Consider the following 20,041-nt stretch of genomic DNA (forward strand, 5'->3'; position numbering starts at 1 on the left):
TAGTTAAGTAAGACTATTTTCTCATTCATAAAACAAGGACAGAAATACTAACTAATCCCTTGGACTTTTGTAAGGAAAATGTATTTGAGTGACAAGGCACAGCATTATTATCTTTTTCATGTTAAATCTTATTAGCAAAAATACCATTACAACAAAAATTTCTATACAAACGAGTATTTCTAAGCCCTACTTATAAAACGCTTGGTGAGTTTCTTTTTTACTAAGCAAAATTCACTACTATAGAATTCTAGGACAACAGAAAATTTTAACTAGCCTTTCTGGCCTAGGTGTAATGATATTAATCCAAATTCCAAAGCTGGATCACCAAATGAAGTCCAAAGACTGTTTTCTAAATTCTAGAATTTAGCGACACATGTTATGCTGTTCTTCTTTTAAGTTCATTTCAAGAAAAAGAATTGGAGTGTTACTGAGAAGAAGGTAGAAGAGGTGATAATGGCAACTTTAAAAACAGAACTAAACATATAAACTTTGAAGCTGCTGGTAGTGATCTGTTATTGATAGTGAAATATATTGGAAATAAGTCTGATGGCATGTTCAGTATTCTCTGCTGACATCTGGTGGTCAAATAGAAAACGGTTCTATTTTCTTTCTCTTTTCCCTCTTTATACATACTTATTGAAAGAGATAAGATTACCTCATCACATACATGAATGATTAAATAATATGGGGTTACCATGAAAGTAAGACAAGCATAGGATCCTAGACAGAAAGCCCAGTGCCTGTGTGTGTATGTATGTATATGTGCATCTATGTATGTGTGTGTGTATGTGTGAAGTATGTATTTATTTGTATAGATCTCCAACTACAGCTATCTTTGCATCTACATCTTTGAATTTCAATGAATTATTCTAAAACCAGATTGACCAATGTACTGAGCAGTCAAGAAAACTTGCTATATGATATAATAATTTAACATTCAATGATTCGGAAATGTATTGTGCAGGGGATTTCAAGGACAGAGCATACTTGCTCTCACATAGTATTCAACAAAGGCTTTCCTAGTATTCTTGTGAACAAGATGGAAAGATAAGACAATCAATCCACAAGTATTCATTAGGTATTTAACCATGTGCCATGAATGGTGCTGATGCTGAGAATACAAAGGAAAAAAATGAAACAGAGACATGTCCACATATAAAGATACAGAATCCATAACAAAGAAATACAAGGGAGTTTAACTGTAACAGAAGAAGAATCAGCCTTGCAGACAGTGATGAATTTTGCAAGGTAGAGGTGAGGAGAAAGTATATTCTAGATATTTGGAAGGTCACTGCAAAGACATGGAGAGAGGTGTATTTCACTGTTTGTGCAGAAAAGTAAAGAAAATTCCAGTTGGCCTAGGCCACAGAATGGATAAAAAGAAATATACAGCAAGGCTGGAAAGATGGGTTCACAGCATATCATGAAGGGCTTTAAAAGCTAAACAGATGAGCTTCTATTTTATCCTACATGTAACGGAGAACCACTGCAATTTACTAAGTAGGCAAGTGATATGGTTGGATCTACCCTTAATGAAAACCACTTTGGCAATTATGTACAGAAAATGGATTGAAATGGGAAGAGACTTGAGATAGGGAGACCTATTAGGAGGTTGTTGCAATAATCTAGGACAGAAGTGACAAAGACCTAAATAAAGATGGTGGTTGTGTGTGAATAGAAAGAAGGTTCTAGGTGACAGATGCTGTGTTAGGAGAAACGACAAGTTCTGATAACTGATGGGATAATGGGGTGAGGAGGTGTAAGGAGATGTGGACCACAATAGGTTTAGGTGGATTTGGAATCAGTTAATTCAAATGGTTCTAAGCAGTAGTACACCTCCATGTCAACCTATGTCAGCATGGAGTTAGGTCTCTAGTCTAGTACTCCAGAGAAGGGAGTTGTCCTAGGCCCTGTTTGTTATATGATCTTGGTTGGCATTAAAAGAGGCATAGTGTCCAGAATGAGAGGACTAACAATTTTGCCCTACCTTGATTATGTCAGATCACAACTGGCCCCCATTGTGTTCAGCTCTGAAAACCACTTAATCCAACATTTACATTGTTTGCATTTTGCCTCCCAACCCTTGCCCTAAATTCATTTCTAACCCTAAACTCCCCTTCCTAACTCTAACCCTAACTCTAAATTCATTTCTAGCCATAACCCTAACCTTCTATTTACGGAAAGGTTGGAGTTAGAAACAGGAGGCAAATTTAGGATCAGAGTTAAGTCAGGAGGTGAATTTGGGGTTAGAATAGGGACAAAATTAATTAGGTTACAGAATTAAGCAGGTTATAAGGGACAGGTGAAGGAGCTAGGGATGTTGAGGCTAGATATGAAAAGATATTAGGAGTGGGAGAACATGGTAATAATCTTCAAGTATGTGAAGGGTTGTTACATGGAGGAGTATTATCATTCTCTTTGGTCTCTCAAAACCACAAAGAGATATTAGAAAAATAAAGACTGACATAAGGTAATACATTCCTTATCACTGAACATCTTTAAGTACTGACTAGACAACTGCTTTAGGGAGTCGGAAAGATGTAGAACGAATTCTAATTGAGGTGGAGATTAGTTGCCATTTTTGCCCCAAACTTGGGAACACAGGGAGTATAAAGTAAGCAATACTTCATATTAATATCTACACTTATTATTATAACATTAATGTGTAAAATTTATGAATGTCAATGAATTTATATACAGAGTGTTCTGTATATAAAATTGCATTAGAACTTATGAGATACCTTGTACAGCTCTGGGAATCATCTGCACGGAGATACTAACTGAACTCATGGGAGCTGAGGACATCAGCAAGTAACAAAGTATCAAGGGAAAAGAGAACAGAGGCCTATCCAGAGCCTTGGGAGCATACCCATAACCCTAACCTTCTGTCCACAGCAGTAGACAGAATGCTGAACAGGAGGACTCACAGAGGTAGAAGGAGAACCAGGAAAGAATAGTATCATAAAAATATAGGAGGAAAGAGTCATCACTAATCAAAGAGCTACAGAGAGTTCAAGAAGGATGAGAACTGAGCAATGGCCATGGGATCTGGTATTTAAAGAGATTGGTGTTAAGTTTGGAAAGCAGTTTCAGTTGGATCATGAGGTCTGAAACCAGATTATAAAGAGTTTAGAAGAGAGTGAATAGAGATGAAGTGGAGCCACCTGATGGTAATTTTAGGGCTGTTCAGCTCAAATGATTTTTTAATGAACATGTTTGTAGAGAGTAGAGAAGGCAACAGTAGATAAGAGATGGAAGAGAGAAAAATAAGGAATAACTAGGGGTGCAATCTGCTAGAGAAGATGGTAGGGAACAGGATTAAGGATGTTTTTTGAGCAGTTTGTCTTAGCAAGGAGAAAGGTCACCCCTTTTTACAAGTGGGAGGAGATATCAGAGTGAGATGAGATGGGGAAGAAGCTGTCAGTAAAGGGCTTCAATTTAAAAAAAACATTCTGAAGTGAGGTTCTCAGCTAAGAGGTTAAGGGGATGGGGAAGGAAAGAGGAGCTGTAAAAGTTTGTTTTACAATAGGCTTTACAAAAAAAAAATTCAAAAGAAAAAGTCTAGATTAACCACTGTCATTCTTTGGTCATCCTCAACAATATTTTCCCCTGTTCTTGTCTCCTAAATTGGTTTTAGTCTGTTTCTAAGGTCTACAATAAGCTACAACATTTAATACCCCTTTCGTCCCACTCCTCCTTTCTTCAGCCCAACACCCAAGAAGAGAGTTAATCATGTAATTTGTGTAGAAATTTTTTCTTTGTTTCCTCATCAGAAATACACCCATTTTCTCAAGAAGGATATTCTATGGATTGGGGAATCTCAAGATCTACAGTAAGGTCATGGATTTGGAATGGGTGTTTCTGCTTTCCATTACTGGGAAACTTCATAACTCCCTGAAGGAACTATTGTTGCTGGGAGTTGAGACACCTCAAGTAAATCAATATGCCAGTTTTTCTTCCTTATAGAAAAAAAAATACTTTTGCTTCCAATTAAAGAAAACATAGTAAACTCTGTGGTTTCAGAAAAAGACACTACAGAGACATAAGGTAAACCACATTCTGTGGCCTGGTGGAAACACTACCAACCTTACAACCTCTAAATTAACCACAAATCACCACATCTAATAGAACATTCATCTTCATCAGCAGTGGTTTTTGCCCACCACCTTTTAGAATCAAAGCCCTAGGACTAGAAGAGACTTTAGAGATCACTTAATTAAACTGTGTAATTGTTTCAGTTCAGTCATTAGTACATGGGTTCTTAACCTTTTGTGTGTCTCATGCGCCCCCCTTTGGCAATCTGGGAAAATAAAAATATTATTTTAATTTACTACCAACAGTTTTAATTGAAGGAAATTCTAAATTTAGCTTAAACGTTTGGGGAAATAAAGATGTAAATTTTTTCTCATATCAGTTCATAAATTTAGAGTTCTTGATCTACATGAAAAAAGGGGGAAAATCCACAGATGCAAAAATATTCATAGTAGCTCTTTTTGTAGTGGTAAAGAATTGGAAATTGAGGGAATGTTTATCAACTAGGGAATGCCTGAAAAAAATTGTGGTATATGTATGTGATGGAACACTATTGTTCTCGAAAAAATCATGAGACATGGGATTTCAGAAAAGCCTGGAAAGACTTGTATGAATTAATGCTGAGTGAAATGAGCAGAACCCAAAGAACATTATACACAATAACAAGAACATGGGGTGATGATCAACCATGATGAACTTGTTCATTTCAGCAGTACAATAATCAAAGATAATTTTAAAAGACTTGTGATGAAAAAATACCATCCATATCCAGAGAAAGAACTATGGAGTTTAAATGAAGACCAAAGTTTATTATTTTCAGTTTTTAAAAGTTGTCTTATGTATTATATCATCATTTTTTCTCTCTGGTGGTTTCTTTCCTCCATTTGGTTCTGATTCTTCTTTCACAACATGATCAATATGTATCTATGTTTAGTTCAGTTATAAATGTAGAGCCTATATCAGACTGCTTTCTGTCAGGGGTAGGTGGGAGGGTAGGGAGAAAAATGTAAAACTCAAAACCTTGCAAAAAAAAATGATTAGTAAAAATTACCATTGCATGTATTTGGAAAAACAAACAAAATATTTTAAAAAATATTTCTTGATCTAGTAGATGCTTCAGAGTTTGTATATGCATTTTTACATAATTTGGTCCTAAAGTGATCTGAGAGATAAAGAAACTGAGATATAGTCTATCCAAGGTCAAGTAAGCAGGAAACAGAAGAGTATGAATTTGAAGACAGGTTTTCTAAGCACAAATTCATCATTCTTTTCAGTACAACTGGTGGTCACATTCTGGCTATTGTAAATCACCTAATGAACAAGATGAATTTTATAAAAAGGTAAGTGCTCCTTGCAGAAACATTTAGTCCAAGATTTAGAAATGTTTGTGTACACTTAATAAGCTAACTAGAGTTTTGTTTATCTCTGAGACTGCTTCAAAATTCTATAGGATGAAATTTATTTTATATCATTTTAGTCTTAAACGGGACTAAGGGGACCAAATAGTAGAATGAAATGGCTCTTGGCCCTTTCTTACTCCTATAAGTCTACTAGGTCTGATTATATAAGACAGGTGCTGAGAAGTCTATATGATAATTATACACATGGTATATAACTCCCTTAGTACAGGCCATACACTGTACATTTAGTGTCCAATAACATTGTTCTAATTACCATGGTTACACAACTGTTCTAAGAAATCTAGGGAAAATGAATGGAATCAGAGAATGTAAACTCTGGCAGGAAACTTGGAAATAATTTAGTCTAATGACTTCATTTTAGAAATGAGCAAACTGTCCAAGATATCAAAGCTTTACTTAGTGGTCATTGTTTAACTCTTCATCTTCTTGTGCCCTCACATTCTGGCTCAACTAATTTGACTCTACATTTCACCTCATCAAGAGCTAGACAAGGGGTACAGTGGATAGAACACCAGCCCTGGAGTCAGGAGGACCTGAGTTCAAATCTGACCTCAGAAACTTAATAATTACCTAGCCATGTGGCCTTGGGCAAGCCACTTAACCCCACTGCCTTGCCAAAAAAAAAAAAAACCTAAAAAAAAAAGAGCTAGATGACATGATGAAATGACCTAGAAAAAGATGCCATGATTCACAAGAATCTCACATTCTTTTTAGTTCTTGGGGGGGGGGGGTCAATATTTCACTTCTATTAGATCCACATGAGACTTTTTATAAACTTTAAAGTCTACAACAAGATTACAGATCTTTATCAATCAATTTATTAGACATAAAATTTATTTGCTGTAATTATTTTTCTTTTCAATCAGGACCTGTGATTTCAATAGCATAAGGAATTTTTCTGAGAAAACTCATCCCACGCTGATCAGCATCTCTTTAGCAAATTCAATCATATATATGTATTTATTAACACTCACTATGTCCCAGGCTAGGAGCTGGGAATGCAAATACAAAGTATGAAACAATTCTTATTGGATAGAACTTTAATTCTAATGGAGGAAACAAGTACATATAAAAACATACCCTATGTAAATGTAAAATTAATAAATACAAATATATACAAAGTAGTTAAATACAACATTGTTTTAGAGGTAGCGTATGAGCATTTGGGGTCATAAGGAAAGGCTTCTTGATGAAAATGCATCTTTTGGATTTGTTTTGAGACCAAATATTCCTATCTCAACTAAGCTGGCTACTCATTTGCCTGGCAGTTCCAATATTGATGGGCACAAAAGCTTGAAGCTTCTCTGTTTTTCTGATCTAGGCCAATTCATCCTACTGAAGTAGCTTGGTGGCTCCTCTACCATATTGGTGCTGGATTTGGTGTAAATACTAACTGGTCATAGCCCCACTGAAACTATGATCTCAACAGACAGTCAATAGTCATAATCTATAAATATTGATTAAGTATCTACTATGTGTTAGCCATTGTGCTCCGTGTTGGGAATACAAACATGAATGACAGTCCCTATCCTCAAGGAGCTTACAAGCTAATGAAAGAAGAAAACACACAAAAGAAAGCTGAAAATCAAAAGAAATCCAAAATGAAATTTCCAGAAAAGTCAAAGAAGCTTAAAATGAGTGCAGTTAGATAGAAAAAAAGAAGTCTGGGGAAATATCACTTCTGTTCCCCTCCTTAAATGGAGGGGTTTATGTTTCACCCTCCAAACAGAGGGGCAGAGATGAGGTTTGAGATAATGAGATTCGTCAATGATGAGTTTCAATCTCCTTAGAATTGAGAAGTATGGGGATACAATATACCTGGTCCAGGAGGTACATCTTAAAAGAAAGACAGCAACTCAGGGAGGCCAGTGTAAGAAGGGGGATTACCCAGTGCCAAGGCATAAGAAAGAAGATGAGTGCCACGAGGGAGGAATAGACAGAAGGCCAATTTTGCTGGATCACAAAATACAGGAAATATAGTAATGTCCAGTGAAGCTGAAAAGAAAGGCTGTGAACAAATTGTGAGGAATATTAAAAGTTAATCGAGGGAGTGCAGGAACAGAGTGTTATATTTTATCCTTCAGACAATAAATAGCCAAAGGAGTTGATTAAGTGTGAGAATGAGTGGATTTAAGTGAATGTACTTTGGTAGAAGTACAGAGGATTCACCAAAGAGATGAGAGACTTGACAAGAAGCAATAATGGCATGAACTAAGAGACTAGCCATGAGAATAGCAAAGAAGCTGGATGTGAAAGAAATAATGGCAAGAGTTGGCAACTGATAGAATGTGTGGAGAGTGAAGAGCCCAGGTTAATACCAAGATTATGAGATTATGAATATAAGACACTAGAAGGATGATGGTACCTTCAATAGAAATAAGGAAGTTTGGAAAAGAAGAAGGTAGAAGTCCTTAACCTTTCTGGTGTCATGGACCCCCATTTTGGCAATCTCAGGATGTTATTTTGTTTTTATTTCATAACTGGAGGAATTTCAATTATAAGTTAGTGAAAACAGAAGTGATTTTTTTTACCCATTGAAGTTTAAATATTTCTTGAAATCTATCCTCTGACTCCCAGGTTAAGAATCTTTGGGTCTGGGACAAAGTTAATGAGTTTAATTTAGGAGAGAGCTGCCTAGGACACCCAGAGATTGTCCAAGACCACACCTATAATATGTATTTAGATGTGGGAGTTGAAATAAGTCTTCCTGATTTCAAGGCCAATTCTTTATCCACCACTCTTGCTGCCTCTTTTACAACTTACAGAAACAATTTTAATGTTGACACCAAAAGTTCATGTGAAATACTTCATTACTTCCTTGTGTTTACTTTAAAATATATATATATATGTGTGTGTGTATACATATATATATATATATATATATATATATATATATGTGTGTGTGTATATATATATATATATATATAGCACTTAGGAAGTTCAAGATATCGAAACTATAAATATAAGCTGAAGTCCATTTGAAGGCCTGGAACTATTATCAAGAAAAGACATGCACAAGAAGCTGGGGTGGAGGGAAAGAGATAATACACAGAAACCCCAAACCAGAAATGCATGCTTAAGTTGAAAAGATGAACAGAAGGATCCCAACTCTAATGTCTTTAATGAAAACTATAGTCTAATTGTCTCTGGAGGTTTGTCAGTCATTTAATTAAGTGATTATAAACATCAATAGTTTGAAGTGTCTTTTAGTTATCATTTTACAACTTCAACTTTTTAAAAGTAAGAAATACAAGATATAAAACAGTCAGGCACCTTTAAATATTATGTGTATACACACACACACACACACACACACACACACACATATATGTATGTTCTGGAAAGGGGGATTTAAAGAAAAGCAAGAGTTGGATGCTTCTGTCCAAATGATGTGTGCTAAGGACAAAAATCTTCTATGTTATACAGGCACAAGTTTGGACTATATAAATTTGCCCAATTTGGGCAGTTGAGAGGCAATGAAGATCAAATAAAGAAAAATGAAAATCTTCCAGGATCCTATTGCTTATCCTTTATTATTTAATCAATTCTGGTTTAAATATGGCAATCATTTCCCCAAATTTATTGGTATGTTTGTTGTTTACACTTTGGATGGGTGACCAAGCAAAGCTATGCAATACTCAAAAGATATATCCCTTTATTCAAATATAAATTTGAACTTTAAAAATAAAAGGCACTTAGTATCCTGGACATGTTTTTGCTGCCCTCTCTTTAAGCAAGTGATATACCAAAAAAATGTAAAAAGGATTCAACAGGGCAGCCTTCATAATTGCATTTATATCTTCATGTAGTCATCCAAATATGAACTATTTTCTTAATTACTATCATAAAAATGTCCCCTGTATACAAAGTTAATATTACTAACCCACTATAAGCAGGATATGTACTTTGAATTTGGGGGGGGGTTGAGGAAATGGTTTGTGCTGATTCATTCACATTTTTTTTTTGCACAATTGCCCTTATGACAAATGGTCTGGAATTTCAATTATTCACTAAACCAACAAATATTTAACATGTACCTACTATATGATAGGCATTGTGTGTGGGGGGGGGAGGTAGAAGACATGATTCTAGATGAGCTTTTCATCTTGAACAGTGATCTCCAAAGTAAGAGACAATCCCCCCCAAACAAAGGCAAGAATGTGAAGGGTGAAAAAGATAGAGTACACCCCAACCTCACTGCGACTGCCAATTATGGAATTTATCTCCAACTCAACCAGACTTATCCATATTCCACTGACATCACTATAATCCGTATGCTCTCTCTGCCATGCAAACTCTCCCTCAACCCCCTCTCTTCTCTGTCCTCTGGTGGCCATTCCTTCAGGACTAACTGCACAAGTACCAATACACAACATCTCCCCTATGATTTGATCCTCATATCATTCCATTGCTGCAGATTCTGCAGCTGGCTTACCACTTATGTGAGCACCGGCCATTTCTTTTCTTTATCTTCTGACTCAATAATTTCATGAGCCACTAAGGGTTTGATTATCTTCTCTATATATAGATAAGTAGAGGATCTAAAGCCTAGTTTCTCTCTTGAAATCCCAGGTCTACATCACCAACTATAAACATTTCAAACCAGATATTCCATGGACACATAAAAGTCAATGTCTAAAATAGTACTCATAATCTTTCCCAAAAAACTCTCATCCTACTGAGTTTCCTTATTTCCATCAAGAGATCCCCACTCATCCTTCCATTATCCTAGGTTCAAAATCTCAGCATTATTCTTTATTCCTCATTCTCCCTCACCCCATATATCTAATCAGTTGTCAAACCTTTCAATTTTTACTTCCAAAGCATGTCAGCCATTTACTCTTCTCACTACTCAGCTCATCATCTCCTGACTGGACAATGAGCTTGTAATCCATCCTGCCTCAAAGTCTCTTTCTACTCCAATCCAATCCACTACATATTTGTCAAAATGATTTTCCTTAAGAAAAGATATGACACTATTACTTCCCTATTCAATAAACTCCAATGGCTTTCTATTGCCTGTAGAATAAAAATTTAATTATTTAAACCATCCCAGGTAGTAGTCTCTCTACAGAAAAAGAGAGGCACAAAGGGCTAAAGGCTGATCTTATGGAGTGCCCACATTTAAGGTTGGGGAGAAAAAACCTTCTGCTTCAAAGGAGGCAGAATTGTCAAGAAAGTTTGGAGGAAAGGTGAAATAGTACAGAAACCAAATGAGGGGAGAGAGCTTCAGTAAGGAAGGTTAACAGTCAGCGGGGGATATGGATGAGGTGCCTAGTAGTGATTAAGCAGTGTCAGGGTTACTGAAAACACAATCATGGCTTCAATGGCATGTTCTGCTTCAACTAAACCAGCCTAGACATGCCCCTCTTTAATTAATTACCCTCATTCTCTCCTAAAGCCTCATTTAATTATATTTCATATTTAAAGTATTAATTTATTGGAGAGCTATTCCAGTTAAGTTCAGTGGGCAGAAACATGGACTAAATTAACACAAAATAAACTATGTTTTAAAGCTCTAGGTTTTCACCTAGATTTTAAAGGAGTCTCTGAAACAGGATGTTCAACTTGTATACTGAAAAGTTTTAGGGATTAAAAAATCACATATGGGGCTTATGAGTTAATAGGGGATATAATTCCAGATTTGACAGTTCACTGATCCCAGATTCACTACACTTAAATTTCTCTACTTATGAAGCAGAGTAAATGATTGTTTCATAGTTACCTCTTTAAGACTCTACCAACTGGCTAGATGATCAAAGGCAAGCCAATTAACTTCTATATACCTTGATTTCCTCATCTGATTCCAAATGAATGGACTGGAGGAAATTATGTCTGGGAAAACTTTCCATTTCTAACATGCTATGATTTTATGGGAAAAAGCTATCACTATATAACGATCATGATCAAAAGATGTGAAGACCTACACAAACATTGTGGGGTATCTATATTAAGAATTTCACCAGTTCCTGAAAGAGTTTTTAATATCAGATGTGTGGATAGATTATAGTGAGGGTCCAAACTGAGTCTATTTTTTTCCTATGTATGGGGAGAGGGCTGGTATTTTTAAACCTTAATACTTGTTTAAATTATTTACTCATTTAGTTTCTTTGTTAAATCCTTAGTATTTTCAAAATAAACCATCATGTTATCAGCAAAAAAGATAATTTTGTCTCTTCCATGTCTACCTTTACATATTTCATTTCTTTCTCTTACCTTATTGATACTGTTAGCATTTTTAGATAGAATGAATATAAATTTAGAATTTCTATATTTCAATTATTTTACCTACTTGTATAAAATAATTTAAGGGAGAGGGTAAGAACAGGTTTTATGTCTACATTTGTTGAAAAGGTTTCTGGTGTATCCCAATCATACCCAATACTTTTTTCTGGTTTTAGATAGATGTTTTTAATTATAGTGGAAAAAAAGCTTCCTCTGTGTTTATACTTTGTAAGGTTTTTTTGGTACAAATGGGCAGAATCTGGTTTCAAGAAGAGTTGAGTTTGAATCCTATCTCACACACTTACTAGCTGTGATTCTGGACAAGTCATTTAACCTCTCCCAGGCTCAGTTTACTCTTCTAGAAAACTGGGGTTTAATATCACATACATCATAGAATATGTAAAAGTTCTCTGTAACCCTTAAAATATTATATAAATTGTAAGCTGATGATGATGATGGTGATGGTGTCAGTGATGCATTCTGTACTTTGTCAAAGGCATTTACTGAGGTAAACATGAGCTTTGGGATGTTTTTGTCTTTAATATGATTAATTATATTAATTGTTTACTGAATTTTGAACCATCCTTGCATCTCTGGTATAAAGCCCACCTGCTCATGTAATGAATGATTTCTTGATAAATTGCTAGAGTCTGACAGGATTTCATTTAACATTATGGAATTGTTATTCATTAATAATAGTGGTCTGAATTTTCCTCTGCTTTATCCTTCTATGGTTTTATATTAGTACTATATATGTCTGATCAAAGGAGTTTTGCCTTTAACATTATTGAAAAATAACTTGAAGCAAAGAATTCCCCTGCAATCACATCAGGATTAGGAATCTTTTCCCTTTTGGTAGTTCCTTCAGAGTTAGTCCTATTTTATTTTCAGAGACTGTACTATTCAACAATGCTAATCTGGTGTTCTATTAGTTTGGGCATTTAAGGTTTTTAAAGCAATTGTCTTTCTTAGGAATTCTTAATTTTGTTGGCATATTGCAGTGTATAGCTAGTTCAGATAATTCTTTTTATTTATTTTGGTTCCATTACACTTTAGCTTTGTTCTTTTTATTATTTTGTATTTTGACAGATCTGATTTTCTCCCCTCTTTTTAACAAGTTTGCTAATGGATGATCGATTTTGTTAATTTTTACAAAGAAGCACATTTAATTTTATCAATTCAATAGCTATTTTAGTTTCTACTATATTTTTCCTCTAATTTCAAATTTTCTTTTATACTCATTTTGGCCTAATTTCTTGTATTCCTAATTTTCAAATGCATAATTACTTCATTAATTTTTTTTTGCATTTTGTTAATATATGTTTTTAGAGAAGTAAATTTTCCTATCAGTACTGCTTTTAGATGCATCCCAGAACTTTTTTTTATTTCGTTTTTTTGGTTTGCTTATTTTTATGCGAAGCAATAGGGTTAAGTAACTTGCCTAAGGTAAGTATTATTTGTCTGAGACCAAATTTGAACTCAGGTCCTCCTGATTCCAGGGCTGATGCTCTATCTACTTATGCCACCTAGCTGAACCCCCCCCCAAGAAACTTTTTTACGTTAATCTCATCATCATCATTGCCTTTCATCTAATTGCTATTACTATGATTTATCCTTTGAACTAAATATTCTGTCATTATTTAGGATTTCAGTAAGTCTCCATTTAGGTCTCTGTCTTCTGTCTGTTCTGAATTGATTGATTACTGATTACTGGATTATTATTTTTATTATGCTGTAGTCTATAAATGATGTTTTGTAATTCTGCCTTTTTACATTTTTGTGAAATTTCTCTGTGTCCTAATATATGACCATTTTTAAAAATAAAATTGCTGCTTAAAAATATCTGAATCTATTTTTAAGGTGGGGTCAAGAGCCTATACAATTCTTTGGAGCTTTCCTAGCAAACTAAGCTCAAGTCATAATATGGCATGGTCTTTTAGTTACTTAAATTCCAAAGCTTTGGATTCATCTATACTTCATTTCACTATTTTCAACTCAATTCAACCAAACATTTATTAAACACTTCTATATTAATATAAATGTAATATGAGAAATATAAAAATAAAACATTAGGCTCTATGAAGTCAATCTGTGTAGTCATTGTGATAGATCTTTATTACAAATGCAACATAAGCACCTATGAGAGGTCATACTATAATGAACAAGATCACAAGGGGGTCAGATGGGTCCATACTGAAGGAATCAGATTTCATGTTTTGTATATAGTATTTTCTAGGGTGATTTTTTTTACAACCACCCTACAGATGAAGTCAATGTTTTATGCCTAGAATGGTCTCCTTCCCCATCTCTACCTTTTGGCCTCTTTTGCTTGGTACAAGAAGATTTTCCTCATCCCCCTTCATTCTAATGCCTTCCTTCTATTGATTATTTCTTATTCAGTCAATCAATAAACATTTATTAAGCACCTACTATGTGCCAGGCAGTACAGTGGACACAAAAAGAGGCAAAATACAAGTTCCTGCCCCCAAGGAGTTTACAAAGAGGGAAACAAGATGAGCATATATATGTATATGTGTGCAAAAATATATATATTTATATATGTGCATTTATATATTATATATATGTACATATATACATACATACACACACACACACACACACACATATATATATAACATACATGCATGCTACATTATCTGCATGTTACATTCCCAGTTACACCATGAGCTCCGGAAGCAGACATCATGTTGTCTTTAGCCTATCTTTGTATCCCCAGGGCTGAGCAGGTGCTTCATAAATGTTCATTGATTATTATCACTGTTTTAAAGATGAGGAAACAGGCTCAGAAGTGACATTCCCAAGATCACACAGCTAGTGAAAGGGACAGACAGGACTTAAAAACTGAGTCCAGGCTTAATTCATTGTATTGTACTGAGTCTCTCCAGGGAGAGGAAAGAATGCTGCATTTATTTGGATTCTAAAGCCCTTGGTTTGACTCCTGGTTCTCTTAGATGCTACTTGTGTGATCATGTCAAACTACTTTCCTTTTCTATTTTATAAAATTGTATAATTTTCAGCTCTAAATCTATGATTTTCTCTCTATGAACTGAGTTTTTGAGCTTTTGATATTTCCCTATTACTCTTCAATCCTTTCGACTTTTAAAATACTTGGTTTTTCTGCCTAAGAACCGTTGATGAAAGGCAGCATGTGTATAATATAATAACATTAATCATATATATATATATATATATTTAATAACTGCATTGTTAAATCAAGGTGTGAACCTCCTGATCTCAATGCTTCATTTAAAAATTTTCAAAAGAGGATACAAATTACTTTATCCCTTGGCTTTTGACCTACTTTAATCAGAAGGGTTTACAAAATATGCTTTATTGTAAATCAAATGAACTTACTCCTTCAATTTCCCAAATCTCCAAGAGATTTCAAAGTCAGAAACAAGAACCTGAAGGTTAAAGCTGGCAGAATATAGTTCATAGTTGTGGTTTAACTGAGGAAACAGATTCAGAAACAGCTGCAATACAGGAAAGGGTCTATTGACAAGAGAAGCCAATAAAGCTTCATAAAAATGAAATTTAAATGCACGGAAAGTAGTACCTGCTGCAGTTATTGAAAGAGCTTCAGGTTTGATATCCCTAAATTCATTGATATCCATTCTGCTTTTTAACCTGTTAGCAGAGTAATGTCCTAGAAAAATCATATTCATGACCTTAGGGCTAGTAACCTAAACACTGGTAACACTGTATAAGGCTTGCCACCTACTGACCTTTCATAGAGAAGCTCTGAAAATAAACAGATTTTCCTGTATTCTCCTTCAATCTGCTCACATAAAAATCACCTTAGGTGACTGCCAAACATCCTAAGCTAACTGCAGCTATCAGCTCCATGCCAGTGAAAAACTCTATGTACCAAAGATACTTTCAAGGAACAAGCAGTTAAGTAAATGTTCTTGAACAAGATTTACAAATTCCATTTCCTGACACAGGAGGGCTCTGGTGGTTGTATGCTCATAATCACTTTTTTTTCAGCATTATAATGTAACCTACCTTCAACTGGAGGCCAGGAGTGGAGGAAAGGGATACATCTTCACACGTAACTCAACAAATTATAAGGAGAAACAGATGGGATGCAATCACACATTTATCAACATAAAATTAATATTCAAAGAAAAGAATTATTCCTTTCACAGATATTGCTGAAACACCCTGAAGGGGTGTTAATCTAATTTTGTGAATATAGAGGGACAGGTACATTGGAGCATTTACTTTTTCCTACTATGTGTTCTATTCATCTAGGATGGTCTCCCTCCTAAAGCTTTTGTGCTCATGCCCTCTTTACCTAGCCCTTACCTGTACTGATTTCTCTCCCCATTCTCATCTATCCAGATTCTACCAAGCTGGACTCTCTCTTCCCTGGAGGACCGCATCCTCTTCCAGACTGCTCACAGTGCTGACTACAATGGATGCCTGGTCCTTATTTATAGTCACTGCAGCCCTTTATTGTATATTGTCTTACACAATTTTGTGCCTTGTCTTCTGAAGCAGGTTTGGGGCTCCTGGAAAGCAGGATGACTTTGTGAGTCAATTGCAACAGAGTTAGCTACACAGAGGATGTTCAATGCATTCTAAAACGAAATTAGTTTAGTCTATTCATTAAAATTCAATTCCTTGTAAGTAGGCTATCATTGAGTAAACTGAAGGGATTGGGACACAAGAGGTTAATGGACTCCATCTTGTAACTGCCTCAGTTCTGGAGCTAGCCTGGCTTCTATTCAGCCATGGGTATGATTCAATTTCTGTCTGGTAAGAAAATTGAATTCAATTGTGGGACCCAGGAGAAAGCCTTCCTATATTATTTGGAGCTAGTCCTGCATGGGTGGGAAGCTGGACCACCTCTACCTTGCTCAGAAACCCTTAACTATGCTGCCTAAAAACCTGATCAGATTCAAAGACTGATGCAAAGAATTTCTCACAATTGTACATCTCAAGCAATGCCTATGTCTTATTTGAAAACTGGCTCCATGCTGATCAATCAGTTATTGTTTCCATCTTCCTTTGATTGTTTCCAGACATTAAGGGGAGTGGGACACCTTCTTTTCTCATTTCAAGTTGTAACTGTTCATTCTTCTCCCAAATTGAAAGTCACTAATCTTTCCCATAATTAGAAATCAGATTACCTTGTGTTGAATTGTTTTCTTTTAATTAACTGATTTTACTTGATTGTTTTAATGTATAAAAATCTGTTTCCTCCTGTATTCTGGGCCTAAGCAGAGGAAGGTGCCAATCCCAATATGTTAGGCAATTGGCATGCATTGCTTAATAAATCAAATTATTTGGACTTTTTTAAGCCTTTGTTTCCTCAGTCCTTTCATCTTTTATCACAGGACCATGCATGTGAATTCCTAGGTAGGATGGAAACTGTTTCTAAGCTATGAGAAATTTAAAGTCCTAATCCCTTCAATTTAATTTAACCAAATCCTCCTAATAGTGTCCCCCATTAGAATGCAGGCTCCTTGATAGCAGCTTTGATACTGATCTATTTGTTTCCCCAGTGTTGACCACAGTACTTTGCACATAGCAAGGATTTAATACATACTTTTTTAATCATTCATTTATTCACAGAACTGCAGAGGCTTTAAAGCAAATATCTGGAAAACACAGTTTCCTATAGGAAGCTCCTTCAGAGCCCCAAACTAGAGTTGCCAGATTTTGTGGCCAAGTGATAGGAATTGTAGCTTTTCCCATGATCAGCTTGGAACCATTTGGTTGTACCATTTACTCACATTACATGTCACTTTCTAGATTATGAAGATTTTTTTTTCCCCTTATGAAGACCCTATGAGAAAGTATAGGAATTTTTCCCATTTTACAAGGTGCTTTTTGAACAATATTTATGCTATCTCTTGGGACAATTGTTTCTCTCATTTCATAGATGAAGAACTCAGGGAGGTAGTCAACACAGATTCATTGAGAACAAGTCTCCCTAATCTCACAGCAATTACAATTTATCTGCTGTCCCTGCTGCAATAACATAAGAAAGGAATGGAATGACTTTATTTCTTATATGTCAAGATGTAGGGTCTAGAAAAGAGGGTGAAGATTGAATGAACCAAGCAAAGCTTGGTTTGTTTGTTTTTTTAAATCTCACTGCACTATCCCTTAAAGGCAGTATGTCTAGGACGCTAATCTCATTGCACTACCCCTTAAATTTTAGGCAGTATTGTCTAGGATGCTATATCCACTAGGAAAGGAAGATTAGAAGTTGCTACTCATGGCATTCACCAAAACTGCCTAATACTGGTTAAGAAATAGAGAAGTGGGACCAGTGGATTAGGTACAAAAGAAACTGTAGTAAATAACTATCCTACTCTAGTATTTGACAAACCCAAAGACATTAGCTTCTGGATTTAAAAAAAAAGTCTCAGCATGTAATTAGAAAAATAAAATAAAATATCAATTTAATTTTTTAAAAAATTCCACTAAACTATTTGCCTTACTTATTACTAAGGCAGGGGTAGAGGAGTGGGCAGGGTATTCTACCCTTTGGAATAAGTACAAAGAGCTAGTATAAGGCTGGGGTATGCCCAGCTATAGTGAATTTATGTTCAGTGACAAAGATGTCCATTTACAATAACAACAGAAAAGAATACCTTTTTGTTGAAATAAATCAAAGCTGCCATCAAAAGAGAAATATTTTTGCTTTTTTACAGGGGCTAAATTTTATTACGCACTATTTCATTAGGATGCTAATTAAATTTTACTTTCAAGTATGGAGGACAGGAACTCCTGTTAACAGAGAAGTTAAGAGTGGAAAAAAGGATTCACAAACTGACCTCCAATTTCCCTTTTGGCTGGTTTTCAGCTGAAAGGGAAATTGGAAGTCATCTAATTCAACCTCTTCATTTTTACAGGTAAAGAAATTCAGAGGGATTGAATGGCTTGCCCAAGGTGACCACTTACTCTAAGGCAATTTGATGGTACCATGGGAAGACCTGAGTTTAAATCCAACCACAGATAGTTACTAATTGTATACCTTAACAAATAACTTAGCCTGTTTATCTTGGTTGCCTCATCTGCATGAAATGGGGAAAAAACTAGGATTCTTGTGAGAATCATATCAGATAAAATTGTGAATCACTTAACACAGTGTTGTCTGGGACATGGTAAGCATCATGTAAATGTTAGTTATCACTATTGTTATACTACTGCTTGTCTTGTATCTATTTGTTTATATGATAGGGGGAGACATACTTTTGAAAATTAAGTAGATGTTAAAACAAAAAATAGAAATAATTTTAAAAGCAAACACTTAATAAAAGTGCCAAGTCCCAAGCTGTCCATAATCCATGACAGAATACAGAAAATTATTTTCAATTCACAATTTTAATGATATTATGTTACTGCTCCGAACTGGCAATGACTGCATGGTGCCACACAGAGAAGTCCCAGGTCCTTAGCCTGACATTCCAGATCTTAATTGCACTGGATTCAAACCACTTTTAGTTGCATATTTCCAACTGTCCATTTGAATATTTCTAAACAGGTGTCCACAGACATTTCAAACAACACATCCAAAACAGACCTGATTACCTCTCCCACAAAACTCACACTTCCTCCAAGCATTCTTCTTCCTGTTGAGTACATCTTTCTGGATACTCAGGTCTACCTCATCCTCAAATTCTCACCATTCCTCACTCTTCATATCTAGTAAGTTGTCAAATGTTGTTGTTTCTACCAATGTCTCTTGTCTCCAGTAAACCAGTCACCACATCAGTTCAGGCCTTCATCACCTCTCCCCTAGATTATAACAATAGCCTCCTAATTGATATCCTTATCCCAGGTCTTTCCCTACTCAGATCCAACCCCCAAATGATTTTTCTTGACACTGACACCTTCAACAGAGTGGCTCTCCTATTGCCTTTAGGATCAACAGTAAATTTCTCTGGCAATCAAACCCTACACAATCTGACTCCAACCTACCTTCCACCTTGCTATGTATTATTTTTCCCCCTGGGAACTCTGTGGTCCAGTCGGACCTGGCCTCCTTGCTACTCCTCATGCATGGCATTCTATAGATCTCTGCCCAGGCCATCTCCTATGTCCTCTTAATTTTTCCTTTATCTTTTATTTTTGCTTCCAAAACTCAACTCAAATGTTACCTTTGTTAGGAAACCATCTCCTATTCCCCGCCTTCCTTCCTTCCACTGCCAGTGACTGAGCCCCCCCCCAAAAAAATAATCTTGTAATAATTTTGCTCATGTTTTGTATACTTATATATGTACATATTGTCTCCTCTCAAAGAATGTATGCTTCTTGGGGGAAGCAGTCTAAGATGGTTGAAGCAGTCTAGGATGGTTCCTGATATAAGGTAAAGAGCTTATTAA

General features: G+C 35.5%; 1 protein-coding gene across 1 annotated transcript in view; it reads right to left on the reverse strand.

Moving 5' to 3' along the window:
- Positions 1-20,041, reverse strand: part of TSPAN7 (tetraspanin 7) — a 119,138-nt gene that overhangs the window by 30,167 nt on the left and 68,930 nt on the right. The gene's annotated exons all lie outside the window — the stretch shown is intronic.

The sequence above is a fragment of the Macrotis lagotis genome, chromosome 1 (genome assembly GCF_037893015.1).
Source record: "Macrotis lagotis isolate mMagLag1 chromosome 1, bilby.v1.9.chrom.fasta, whole genome shotgun sequence".
NCBI lineage: Eukaryota > Metazoa > Chordata > Mammalia > Peramelemorphia > Peramelidae > Macrotis > Macrotis lagotis.